General features: G+C 38.1%; 1 protein-coding gene across 1 annotated transcript in view; it reads right to left on the reverse strand.

Annotated features, from left to right (window-relative positions):
- The window catches only part of CNTN1 (contactin 1), a 225865-nt gene that overhangs the window by 168727 nt on the left and 44138 nt on the right, over nucleotides 1–13000 (reverse strand). The window contains exon 2 of the mRNA XM_026863717.1: nucleotides 4814–4857. The gene's annotated coding sequence lies outside the window, so the exon portion shown is untranslated. The remainder of the gene's footprint in view (nucleotides 1–4813; nucleotides 4858–13000) is intronic.

The raw sequence follows: 13000 nt of genomic DNA on the forward strand, positions 1-13000 counted from the left end.
ATTCTCCTTCCCAGATCTGCTCTGAGAGTCATCATTCAGAGTTCAGCCGCTTGTTTTACCCATAAAGTCATCCACAGTGTGATTGCTCCTGTCACAATTTCCCAGATGCCGTTTGGCTATTACATGCAAATGAGCCTCTTATGAAATGAACATACAAAGGTAAATGAAAGTCTGTCAAAACAGGTTGTGATAAAGATGTTGCTCACGACTGACACAGACATATTCCCAGCCTGCACAAACACCACTCACTTTGTAAAGTATAGTCTTTTGTTGTTCTATAAAACAAGGAAAGAGAGCTCAGAAATACGCAGGTTGCATTCCACACCTTAAATATGAGCCTCGAAACAATTTTTGTGAGAACTGGTTATCAAGGGGGAAGACAAATCAAGCTGAATCTCCTTAAACACTATAAAATAAAACGTACACCATTGTTCCAGTTTTCTATTACTTACTCAGGAGATGCCTTTCAGTAGCATGCCAGTCACTTTTCAACCCCAAGGTGGGTGTAACAGTACTGAGGCATGTTAAGAGACTGAAGTGGTAACCACATTAAAGCATGTATGTAGCTGCAGACATGAACTTTAAAACAAAAAGATTAATTGTTGAAGGCACACAGTGCTACCTGCTTCATAGTAAAATGAGTTGAAGACAAAAATACACTTGAATCAGGCCATCTTCTTTGGACATACCTTGTCTTTTCACAGTCCCTATTGTGTCAACCACCAGAACCTTGAACAAAATTTTCTGAACAGAAAAATGACAAGATAAATTACCTGGGTTGTTGCAATGTATCAGTGCATCAATCATTAACACCACCTCCCCAAATCTGCAGCTGTTTTACTAGATACTCCTGTGCATAGTGCTCTTGTTTGAAAAAAATCTGTTGGTTTTCTTTTAAGAACAAAAATCTCAAAAACACAATTAGCTACACTGTTCAGAAAGATGGTACACGGCCAAAACAGCTCACAGGTGAAGACCTTTCATGAAGAAGACAATCCTATACACTTACATTTCTGCTAGTTACACTGGCAGCTCCATGAAGAGGAGCAGACCACTCCAACAATACAGCTCAAGGAGAAGAATGTGGAGCAGCAGGAGCCAAGGCAGTTGAGCAATTCATCTCTCTTGAGAGAAATAAGACACGATTGCACTCTCTGTACTGGCTGGCACAAACTCTTCAACAACAACCTACTATGTGGAAAACAGACTGGCCTTTGTACTTTGTTTATGCCTTTACCAAGAGAATCACTCTTAAAATAACTTCAGTAATTCAAAAATAATGCCTCTAATATAAAAGGCAGCTGCAGAGTTATAGAAATTAATGTATGATAAGCATAATGTATCCTATGAAGGTCTTTCCAGGAAAATGTTGATTTGAACTGTTCTGCTCATTTGAATGTATTCAAATGGAATTCTGAAAGATTGTTGAGAAGTATTTAGTCTGAAGCAACAGTTACATCCAAACATAGATCTAATTCTTTCATACTCTGAGGAACTGCAAATGCTTAATTTTAATAGGAAGCAACTGCTTTACATCATAGAAATACAACTATATGAAAAGCATTACTTTTGAATGTCTGGATATTTAATTAGCTCATAGCATACTTCAGAGAGCTTTTTCAGATGAGATGCTACAGTTTATGCAATAATTAACACAACACAACACCATTACATCCTGCTGAATACCCGCCAAATTAAATACTTGCCTCTCAACTTCCTCTTCAAATAGATGAGAGTCATTGTGCTTGGTCATATCACAGAATCACACCTCCGAGTCAGATCACGGGAGAGGCACACAACGAGTACCTTGTGCTGCTTGCCTGCAGCCAAATGATGTCCTTCTAAGTGCTGAGTTCTACCAGAGAGCACTCCTCTACTGCAGCTCAGCATGGTTCAGCATCTCTCCCAGTCCTCAATGAGCCATGAAGGACTGGCAGATCCTACACAAGGCTGTCTAATCCCATAAAGTCAGAGAGCAAAAGGGAGGCTGCAATGTCACATTACAGCTGCACTGCCCTCCCCCCAGCCTCTCTGTCATTTTACATGACAGGCACTGTCTAAAGATGGTGATCAGAGCTATACACTTAGCATGTGGCCTGCTCCCTCTCTGCGTCCCACGAGCTCAGGAGACAGGCAGCTTACTCCCAGCTGCTTCCTTCCCCAGGGAAAAGTACTGGATGAGGAATTACACCTGACCAGCAGACTTGCAGCTGCACAGACCCACAGCACGACCTGATGGGCTCACAGGCAGGTGCCCTGTCCCAGCAGGAAAATAAGCAATGCTATTGCCACTGCAGGGAATTGCAGACTCCTGCACTTCCACCTCCCACCCCTCCTTAAGAAACTTTGTCCTTCATTTTGCTTTTTTTTTCTCAGGCAAAGAATAAAAGTAATAGTTGTCTTTACTGATGGCAGTTATAAATTAGAAACAGCAGGAGATTGTGGCCATTTTGAATGAATGCAAAAAGCACCAGGTACATCCAGCTGCTCCTGCCATCATGAGCTCATTTGTATAGAACACAAAGCAGGGTAACAGTTGTTCTTTAGTAAGAGAGTACCAGCATGTGCCATGCCAATTATGGGCTTATTGGTAAGGAAAGTATGATGACATGTACACGGAAAATTGATCACGAGGAACAGTGCAACAAAGGTGGAGAAAATCAAACAGAAAAGGTGCATGAGACTGATTTGACAGACCCCACCTCAGACACAAAACAGGTTTCAGGAATGAAAAATCTCTCTCATGAACACCTGTCCCATGGAAAAAAAGATATAATAAGGTGCATTTATAAGCACAGAGAACAGAACCACTATGAAAGTCTGCTTGCAGAAGCATGCATTACTACAGGTTTGAGAAGCATAGTCTTCTCCCGCACCACCACACAAGGCCAGATACTAGCTGTCAGATCTGGCTGATAAGAAGCTTCACTTATATCTGTAAATCAAAACAAGAGCCTAAGCACAGTTTTTGTAATGACCGGAACTAGTACTGTCTGGTATGATGCTAAGCACAGTGCAATAGTATCCACTACGCAGTAAGGTGTAAGTGAACTTTATCCCATAGTAATTATCCAAATAGAAAGACACCCACCAGCTTCTAGGAACTCTGATCAGGAAACTGGAATCACAAATAACTTTTAATAAGCTGCAGTTAGTCTTCATTAGTGTAGAAATCAGCTTTCTAGATCAAATAAAACCAGCTGAATGAAAGAGATTTCTTTCCAGAGATTATGTGATAAATGAGGGTCCAAAGACTGAAATCATGCCTAACAACATATACCACTTCACTAGCATTGAACGATATAGCATACAAAAAGTCAGGTAACTGTAATTTGAAACATAGAAAACAGAATTATTTGACTCTATAAGAATTAATTAAACAGTAAAAACGGAGATTTGGGGTTATTTTTCAGACAGGTTAGCTAACAGTGACTACAAAATTAAGTCTGATCTACATTAAATTTTTTCATTAAATTAAAATTAACTGAAGCAGTATGTAAATTTTCACCAAAAAAAGCGCATAAGAACAATTACTGTAATTTCTTATATTGCAAGATCCCTTGGGTTCAATCCTACACAAATATTCAAGAAAACAGTTTGTCAATATATTAGTCAAAGACACCAAGGTTCAGACTCCCAGAAAGAATTGAGCTAGACAGGGACCTACAGGATTCAGTGTAGCACTACTCTGAGCTGACGCTCTCCTTGTCCAGCAGCAGAAAATTAATCAAGTTATAAAAGGCAGAAGATGCGGAAATTAAATGTGTCAGTACTAAATAACTTTAAGTCAAGGAACCATGTTTGTCATTAGGAGCCATGATTTCTTCTGGTACTGCTCTACAGCAAAATAGTGGATTTCACTTCCAGCATTTAAAATCATATACTGAAAACTGTTTCCAAAACTGTATTAAAACTTTTCTGGTTTATCTTCTTATTTGAATGATAGTCTTAGGAATATACATTAACTTAATGCAATTTTTAAGTGATCTGCAGGGGGAAAAGAAACATGCCTGCATCCCCCTCGTGAAAACCTAAGCATACTCCTATAGACAGCTAGATGGACTAGAAATCATAATGCCCAGCCAAGCTGTCACTGTTATTTCAACTGCTTATCCCACCAGACTAGCTTCATCAGAGGCATGTAATTTTGCTTAATGCAGTGTAACATGATTTTATAGGTAGCCCAGAGTTAGTCCACCTTCATACAGTGAATGCAGTCATCACTGCTATGAGTTTTCTATCGCCCAGCAGTATGTATATACAGAGCCAAGTCAGGAAGGGCTTTAGACCACTCTAACCTGATCATCAGGCACCACCTTCCATGTTTCAAGTATAAATACACTGTAGAACCCAATAGGTTATTTCTGCATAATCGATGAAAATACAGATGAGGTCCTACGCTTCTGTATTTTATATACAAAAAGCTTATTTGGTGTGGCTTTCATGGCAGATACAGTCTCAGAAATACATACTTCAACCCTCTGCTAGAAACTCAGGGATATACATATCAAGTATCAGTTCAAACCAGAGAAGTATTTGAATCAAAAAACCTTGCCAAAAGACCTAGTTCTAAAATGTTATAGCTAACATGTAAAAACTAATCACGTTGATGAGGTCAAAAGCACAACACTACTTCTGTGCAATAGTTCAGCATAAATTTCTGAATTAACAATGTTTTTATGACTTTTTCCATTGCACTGGGACTAATTATTTGCTACTAAGAAGGTATATCTTTCACTTCATTACTTAAACATGGTAATAAATAATTATTTTAAAACTGGATATAAGCACTGAAAAAAGAAAATTCACCAACCTCTAATAAGGTGGACTGTTTCAATGCAGATCCAGAGGCAGTATCTAGAATTGAATAAAGACAGGGTTCAGTTTTCTGCTCAACTCTCAATTTTTCAATTACCAGTTCTGTTACAATTTGTTATGCTTACTTTCGTAACATTCTATTGCAATCAGCTTTTCCCAGATGTTTCCTGCAATTCATAAACATGTGGGTTTCCAGTAAGTCACTTCCTTGCATAAATGTAAGACATATTAATAAAAACCTACTCAAATGAAACTTTAAAAGCAGAGTGATCTTGTGTGATTTTATTTTTCCTGATTATTTGATATACAGCTATTATAGGTTGCCTTTGAAAATAAGCTTGGGTGCACATTTAGCTATTTTTCAAGTCATTAATACCTTATGAAAAAAATGCCTGCTCAGGTAATGCTGGCATACCATCATCAAATTCCTGCTTTATTTAACACATTTCATTCTTCCTTCTACAGTATCTCTTCTGATCCCTCCTTGTATTTGTCTCCATCCAGCAAATTTTGGTGTGCCCTTCCAGAAAGATTCAAAAATCTTTACTCAACTTTGTCTTTGAGTTCTTCTTCCCAAACCTTCTCCGACTCACAGCTGTAGATACTGTCAAACTATTTCCATTTCCTCTCTTAGCAGTTTGGGTGTAATATCCACTATACATCATCAGTGAATCCAAGGTTGGAACTACACTACACTGGCACTACTTGCAAGTTTTCAAATGCTTCCAACACATAGTGCAACCCAAACATATCATATAATACAGAGCGCTTGCTTCAGAAGTTGGCTACGTAAACTAACAGATTTCCACTTCCTATATTCTTGTAACTGTAGTTCACCCCTGTTCTACAAAGGGTTTTAAAGTTGTGTTAACTGCCAAATGGACAATGATTTAAGTATGTGAATGTGAGGTAAGGAGTTTTTTAGATATATAAGGTCCAATTGCACGGGTGACATAGAAGACGCAAGCACTCAGGCTCCAGCGCTACCACTCTGTAGGTAGCTTAGTTCAGGTGTGCTCACTACTCTGTTTCTCCTGGGCACTGACATACCCTTCAGTGATTTGATGACAGTTTACAAGACTGGAAATGTAGTAATTTCTCGTAATGCTTCATTAAGTTGTGTTATTTAACTTCTTTACACAAGCTGTAAAGAAACAGAACTTTCTTGTGGCACTTTAGAAGTTTAATGTCACAGTCTTTTCACTGTGATGAGAGGAAAGGAAAGATGATGACTGTACTTCCAGCCTCATTCCTTCTCCCTCTTATAAAGTAAGTGTACATGTTAAGACATTGGGGTTTAACCCTTCTGCTGCTGCTGGACACAATATCAGAATATTCCCCATCTATAAAGAATATTTCTATTATTTCCACCTCCTTGTAAACTACTCCTGAGAGTCTGTGGACAAAAATAATTCAAACTAATCTCACAGAACCACATACACAAAAGATCTCACTTTGTCATGCCTAAATTTAAATCTGTCACTCAGTTGCTGAGTACATAGCAACACTGAAAACTGGTTTTCAAGCAACACATTTGTCTCAAGTAGGAAGTTCTTAGAGTAACAAGTTATTGAGTACATCGTCAAGATAATGCAATATATTCTGTAATCTTTTCAACACATTATAAAGGTTCATAATTTATTAGGTGGGGTGGAAAATAAACTAGAACACAGAAAAAAAAACACCTCAAGGTTCTGAATGATTTTCTGAAATAGAAAGCATTTAAAAAATGGCAGATTCTCAATAAAGTTCCCTCAGTTAACTACATACTTTTCTAAACTAAAGGCTTCTGAACTATTCCCTACCATATTCAGTGAAATACCCTAACAGTACAATACAATGTCTTTCTGTAGCTTTCTATATATTATTTCCAAGATCCATTTGTGTTACACTAAACTCTGCACTTGTTGTTAATAGCTTTACACTCATTTCTTTCAAGTGAATCTTACAACTGCTGTGCAATGTAGGAAGGAAAAAAAAAAAAATTCAAAGAAATTAAGAGGCATGAATTTTGTCCTCAACAGGGTGAGAGGTAAACTGCAGCAGCTATTAACACCTTCCTTCCCTTTCATCAGTAACTCTGGATATTACTATTCCATCATTTGTGAGTATTTCACCTCTGGAAGTTTCAACTTTACCTTCAGCAATCGATGTATTGTGGAAAAGCCTGTCAAACCGAGACAGTTGCTAAAATACAAAGACAGACTATGGACACTGGGGAACAAGAAATGCATTTTCCAAGTGTGAAATGCAGGGGGACTACAGAAAAAGTACAGGGCATAGAACCGTGTCGTTTTAATTTAAAACAAAACACGGAGTATCTAGAATAGTGCTGTTATCAGGGGAAAAGACAAAATACCCAAGAATAGTCTGAAAAACTGCAAATTAAAAATGTCTAACCTTGTAAGTTTAAAACAGAATATAAATCTCTCTTGCTTATATAGTTAGTGTAGAAGCATCATAATTTTTAAACTAATTTGCTGAAGGATACAGTACACACAGACACAGGGTGAGAGGAGGAGCCCTTCTAGCTTGGTATATTGACCCAGACAACACTGAGCACTGGATGCTTATGGACACAACACAGGAAACAGGATGAAGGATTCTTGCTCTGTTGTACTCTACATGACTTAAACGAGAGAGAAACACACCAGTAAAACCAAACGCAGATTCAGAGAGGTCTAAAAATTAAAGAGCTCTGTAGGACTGTAGCCCACAAATAAAAGAGAGACAGCCCTATAAATGGAGTATTTTTCTCTCTTCTAACCACTAGAAAGTATCTGTTGACACCTATTTAAAAAACCCTTTCAAACAAACCAGATGAGCACTGCCAGTTTGAATGCACCCAAGTGATACCCAGGCCTGGAGTTCAGGGATGTCCCAGGGGGTGTCCTGTCTTGCTCCTAAGTGGCAGGTCATGCTGCTCAGATAACTCACTGCTCAGCACCTCCCTGCTTGCCACAGGCACAGGAGGGAGATGCTCCAGCAGGGTTCACTCTTGGTGACAAGTTGTTTTCCACAGACAACCCTGGGAAGCTTCAAAGTATACTCCTCTTTCATATTTAAGCAAAGACACCAGAAGTGTCATTATTTGTATCTATTGGTACCTAAATTAAGCCACTGAGTCAGCTCTGGTACTTCCACCTGTTTGTTTCACTTTACAAGTACAGACAGACAATAATTCATCAGGTGTTATAAAGATGTGATTTGATTATTTCAGCTCATAACATACTGAAGACAGGGAAAAGATTTTTTTTTTTCAATTTTATCACATTTTTCCCATTCAAAGTGGGCTGTAAAAGATAATGAAGTAATTTGCTTGAATCTCCATACATGAAAATTTATAGAAAAAACACACTAACTTTTAGATCATCTTTGCAGGTCTAAATTCACTTCTTCAGCCTCAATCACAGTGTGAGGTAAGAGAGAGAGCTGTGATGAGGAAATATTACTGCTTAACTCAATAATGCCTAAGCCATCATGAGTAGCTCTTCAAAAAGTCACTTTCAGTCTTTGCTAATCAAAAGGACCCATCAGTTCAGGACCAGGCACTGGTTGTGCACAGCAATAGCAAAAAAGGGTCATTATAAATTAACGACCACTTTGGAGAAAAGCTTTTTTGTAATACTCATTATATATATATGAATCCACTAAGGAGGACATTGTAAGAGGAGTATGTCATAGAAAACATCACCCATGGAAACGAAACATGGGGAAAATAAGAACTTTACCAGACTGAAAGATCATTAATTTGTTTACATCAGAAAGATACTTATATATCTATTACCTACTTAGGAATGGCTTCTGGATGAGAATACAGTATGCAATCCTGCATAAATACAAAATTCCAGCTCCTAAGTGATACAAAGCTGTTATCTATCTAGAGATATTAAGGTTCAACTGAAAATCAATTCACTAGTTTGTCACACTGAAAAAATGACATCAGTACCAACATTTCTAAAGGCATAAACTGCATTCAGATTTAAGCCCTGACTCAGAATGGTAAGAAATTCTGACATTTTTCTAGTACCTTTTGTCAAAGCTGTTAGTGATAATTTGCCTCCTTTCCATAAAGCCTTCTCCAAACTTCCACCTAATCCTTTTAAGTATCCATTTTCCTGTTCTGACATATGACCTTTCCCACAAGTCCTTCAGCAAAAAACCCCACCTGAGAACTGCAAAACAGATTATGTAGTTCAGCTCTTTCTGTAGTCTGTGATCACAATAGCTAGAAAGTTCAACTTGCTCTTACCACTTACGATAGAAAATTAAGCTAACAAAAAGCTCAAAAATTACAGTGAATGGGAAGCTGTATTCAAAAATTCCCTATCTTTCAAAAGAAGATAAAGCAAATTCTGTCTCTGTCTAGGCATTACTAAAGAACAGAAGCCAGAATGAGTATTGCTTGACCTACACAAACAATAAGCAAGAACAGTTTCATAGCGCCAGCAAGAATATAGCTCCAGTACAATATAGGAGATATGGCCAACACAAAAATGGTACAAAACACTAGATATGAGATACCACTTTGTGGCTTGAAAACCGGAACAGAGCAGTATTGAAAAAATGTTCCTTTTTTGTCCTCTTAAATTAGACTTTGGGTCATCATGTCAAAGATATACCTGAAAAATCACAGGTACCATGTGAGAAAGACACCAGTCAAAAGCACAGATAAATGCATCCCACATTGTTGGATAATTATAAATTAAAAGGACAGTTTAGACGTTAATTGAATTTTACATCAGCAATTTGTAATGCAAGCTCAGAGCTTTTTTTTGTTTGTTTGTTTGTTTGTTTTGTTTTGTTTTGTTTTTTTAATTCAGATTTCAGGAAGATGCTTTAGCAAATGCTTTCCTCATATAAAAGAAAAGATTCTCACTGTCTGTGATCTTTCCGGGAATGCTACAGAGGTCGCACTGAAAAACCCAAAGTAGATTTTCCCCATCAGACTGAGAGTCTGCAAATCCATCAGCGCACTCTCCTGGTTCAGCCCCAGCTCCAGAAGAGGGACAGACAGGCAGAGTCAGAAGTGCTGGGGCAGGAGATGGAACAACCCAGTGAAGCACACCTTGCCTAAACCGTCACCCCAAGCACTGGGACACCTCCTCTAGCCTCTTTCCCCAGCATAACACCCTCTGGGGGAGCTTCTCAAACTTTCCAGGGGGAGGAGGCACAGCTCCTGCAGAGGAACAGAGCCCCAGCCCACCAGAGAACTTTTCTGTCTACTCACTCTCACTGCACAGGCAACCACAACAGATGCTTTCTAACTCCTAAGTGGCTTGCTCTGCTGCCCAAATTACCTCTTCTAACACAGTCTTTTTTTCAAGTAATTTATCATATGTTAATTTTTATTTAATCTGAACTTAGTTTTTTTACTGAAGGGTAGGGAATTTATAACAGTAATACACCCACCTGTCATAAAAAGTCAAAACAACCTTTTGTAATACTGCTCCATGGAGGCTGTGTGTCTTAAAGGGCAATTTCAGAATTTGCTGAGGAACAACAGGAACATAAAAAGAGTCTCTTGGCCCTTCCAAAGGAAATCAGCCTGCAAATGATTTTTCACTGATGGCAGGATTTCTTGTATGGAGGTTTTATTTGGAACAAGCAAGTGGTGACTCTTCCAGAAAAACAGGCAAGTCAGAGAGGTCAGCAAAGTTGGAAATCTAACCAAGCCAGCTTCCAAAGACATCATTCAGCTTTTCCATTAAGTTCTAGAAACTTCTGTTTCTTAGAAAATCTTCAACTTTTAAATACCCACATGATCTTCTAAATGTCTGAAACAGCATGTTGATAACCTATTTAATATGCACACAAGTCCAATTTATGCAGTCCCTTGTACTGAATTCACCATTCATTTACAATAAATGGGTGCTTGTAAACTGACTATCATCATCAATTAAAAAAAAGACAAATAAAGGAAGTACTTCTTTAATACAGAAGATTTTTCCTGAAAGGTTAAAAAATTAGTTCTTCAGAGTTAATAGTTGTTTAAGAGACTATGGCATAATCTGCTAATGTGCTTGATTAGAGGGCCTATTATTTCAAATCAGAAATCTTGAAGATGCTAGAAGCCATACGTATACATCTAACATGTCATTCCCAGACACACAAATTTTTGCTGACATAGCCACAGCACAACCAGGGTTTCTCTACTCTAAAAATGGACAGAAAATTCAAGATATGCAACGTTTTTATGAAGAAAAAAAAATGTGCACCAAGAAAAAGAGACTGGTATGTCAACTAGTATATACAATTTTGAGAAAACTGAAATTACTTCCATTTCATTAATCATAACTTCAAAACCAGTATTTCTTCAAGGACATTTAAGTAGGGCTATAAATATTGTTTATGAAGTATACTGACCCAGCTTACCCTCTTTCAATGGGTACAATTGTACATTTCTGTTCAATGACTATAAAAAAGAGAAACTTTAAGAATCAGCATCCATAAAGTAAAAAAAAAAAACCCAAAAATAAAGAAAATTAAACCAAAACCATGAAAACACTGCAAGGATGTACTTACCAAACCTAAAAATATAACCAGACACACAAAATATGATTTATTAAACCTACTGTTCATGTAAATCATCAGAGAGCTTATTTTAACAAAGCCATTTTTAGAGGGTGATCACTGAAGTTTTAATGTATGCTTTATTATCTGACTGGGGAAAATTTGCATGAGCAAGGGACTAGACTCGTCTACTCAGTAAGCATTTTCCAGCTAATATATGTGTAGTAACCATCTCTAAGAAGCAAAAACTGCACAGTGGATATTTTGGCTAAAATGATCAACAGTAAAAGTGAGCAAACATGACATTTAAGGTGACATTTAAATTGTTATTTTTCAACGCTGGAAACCAGAGAGTCACTTTCACTCTTTACTCTAGAAAGAGCTTTACATCAGCATCAGAAACCAACAAGAAAAACCTGGATGTAAGTTTAATTTCTTCCACCCAAGGTTTGTTATGCAGACACACAGCTGAGGATGTTCACCTTGCCTTCCCCTGCACAACATGTGTCACTCCCAAAGCACCCATTTGATCTGAATCTATTTACCCTAGTTTGGATGGATCCTTAAAATGACAGAGAGGACTGGGTACTGGCTCCCTATCAGCTAAAGTAAAACACAGGCCATCACCAGGAGGGACTCCTGAAACTCACCTGGTTCATTTGCCTTGCCTGGCTCTGCAGTCTTAGCTGCACGAAGCAGATGGGAGTTTGTTCAAACCTTCTTACAAAAATTATTTTAGTATGCCTGCTGGGCAGAAGACCTCACCATCAAGTCTCCTTCAGGCCAGGGCTATTGTACACATCACATCAGCTTTTAAGCTGTGATGTTAACCTAAGTAAGCTCAGTTTCTGGAAGTCAGGCTTAGATTCATTTAAAAAACGGGTACATTTAAAGCAAGTCTGCACTGGTATAAAAAATTTCAGTTGATCAGATCCAAGCTCAATATTCAGAAGGCTCTTTCATTCCACATTACTCTCCTATTTCCAAGGATTATGAAAAAAAAACCACCAAACTTTTGTATAAACTATTAACTGTAGGATCATGAAAAAAAAATCACAAAACTATATACAAACCTAGAGTAAAACCAAAGTATAGTGCAGTATAGGCACAGGAAAATACCTGAGGCATCAGCCTGCAAATACAAATCACATTGTAAAGGAGTAGGTCAGGTAAAAACAGTTTGATCAGCAGCAAACAGAAAAACAAGTATAATGTGGAACTGGGAATCAATGAAGAAAGTGCAAGTAAGCCAGTTGTGCTAGAAAACTTCTAAAAATATCTCCAAGTGGATTTATGAGGAGGCAGTAAGGGACCCCCACTGTTAGCATGAAACTCGTCGTAGCACCAGTGTGCTAATGACTCATTATAACCTCACCTGTCTGCCCCTCCAGTTCTCCTTGAGGAGTATCGACACCACCAGTCTGCAGGCCCAGAGGATGCTGAAAGGGTGAGTGTAACACCAGAGAAGGGAACAGGTGCTAGAAAGTCCATGTCTTAACTATAAGGACAAAGCTGGACTAAAATAAAAGACGCATTTTTATTAAAAAGACTTCATTTAGGCTAAAAATAAACTCTTAGCTCCACACATCACACACTGCTCCCTCTTTCCCTATATCAGGAGCACAACACCTGCAGCCCCAGAGCTCTGCATTGATCAGAGCTACTGCGA

This window comes from Athene cunicularia (assembly GCF_003259725.1).
Source record: "Athene cunicularia isolate RWA chromosome 1 unlocalized genomic scaffold, athCun1 chr1_part2, whole genome shotgun sequence".
Lineage (NCBI taxonomy): Eukaryota > Metazoa > Chordata > Aves > Strigiformes > Strigidae > Athene > Athene cunicularia.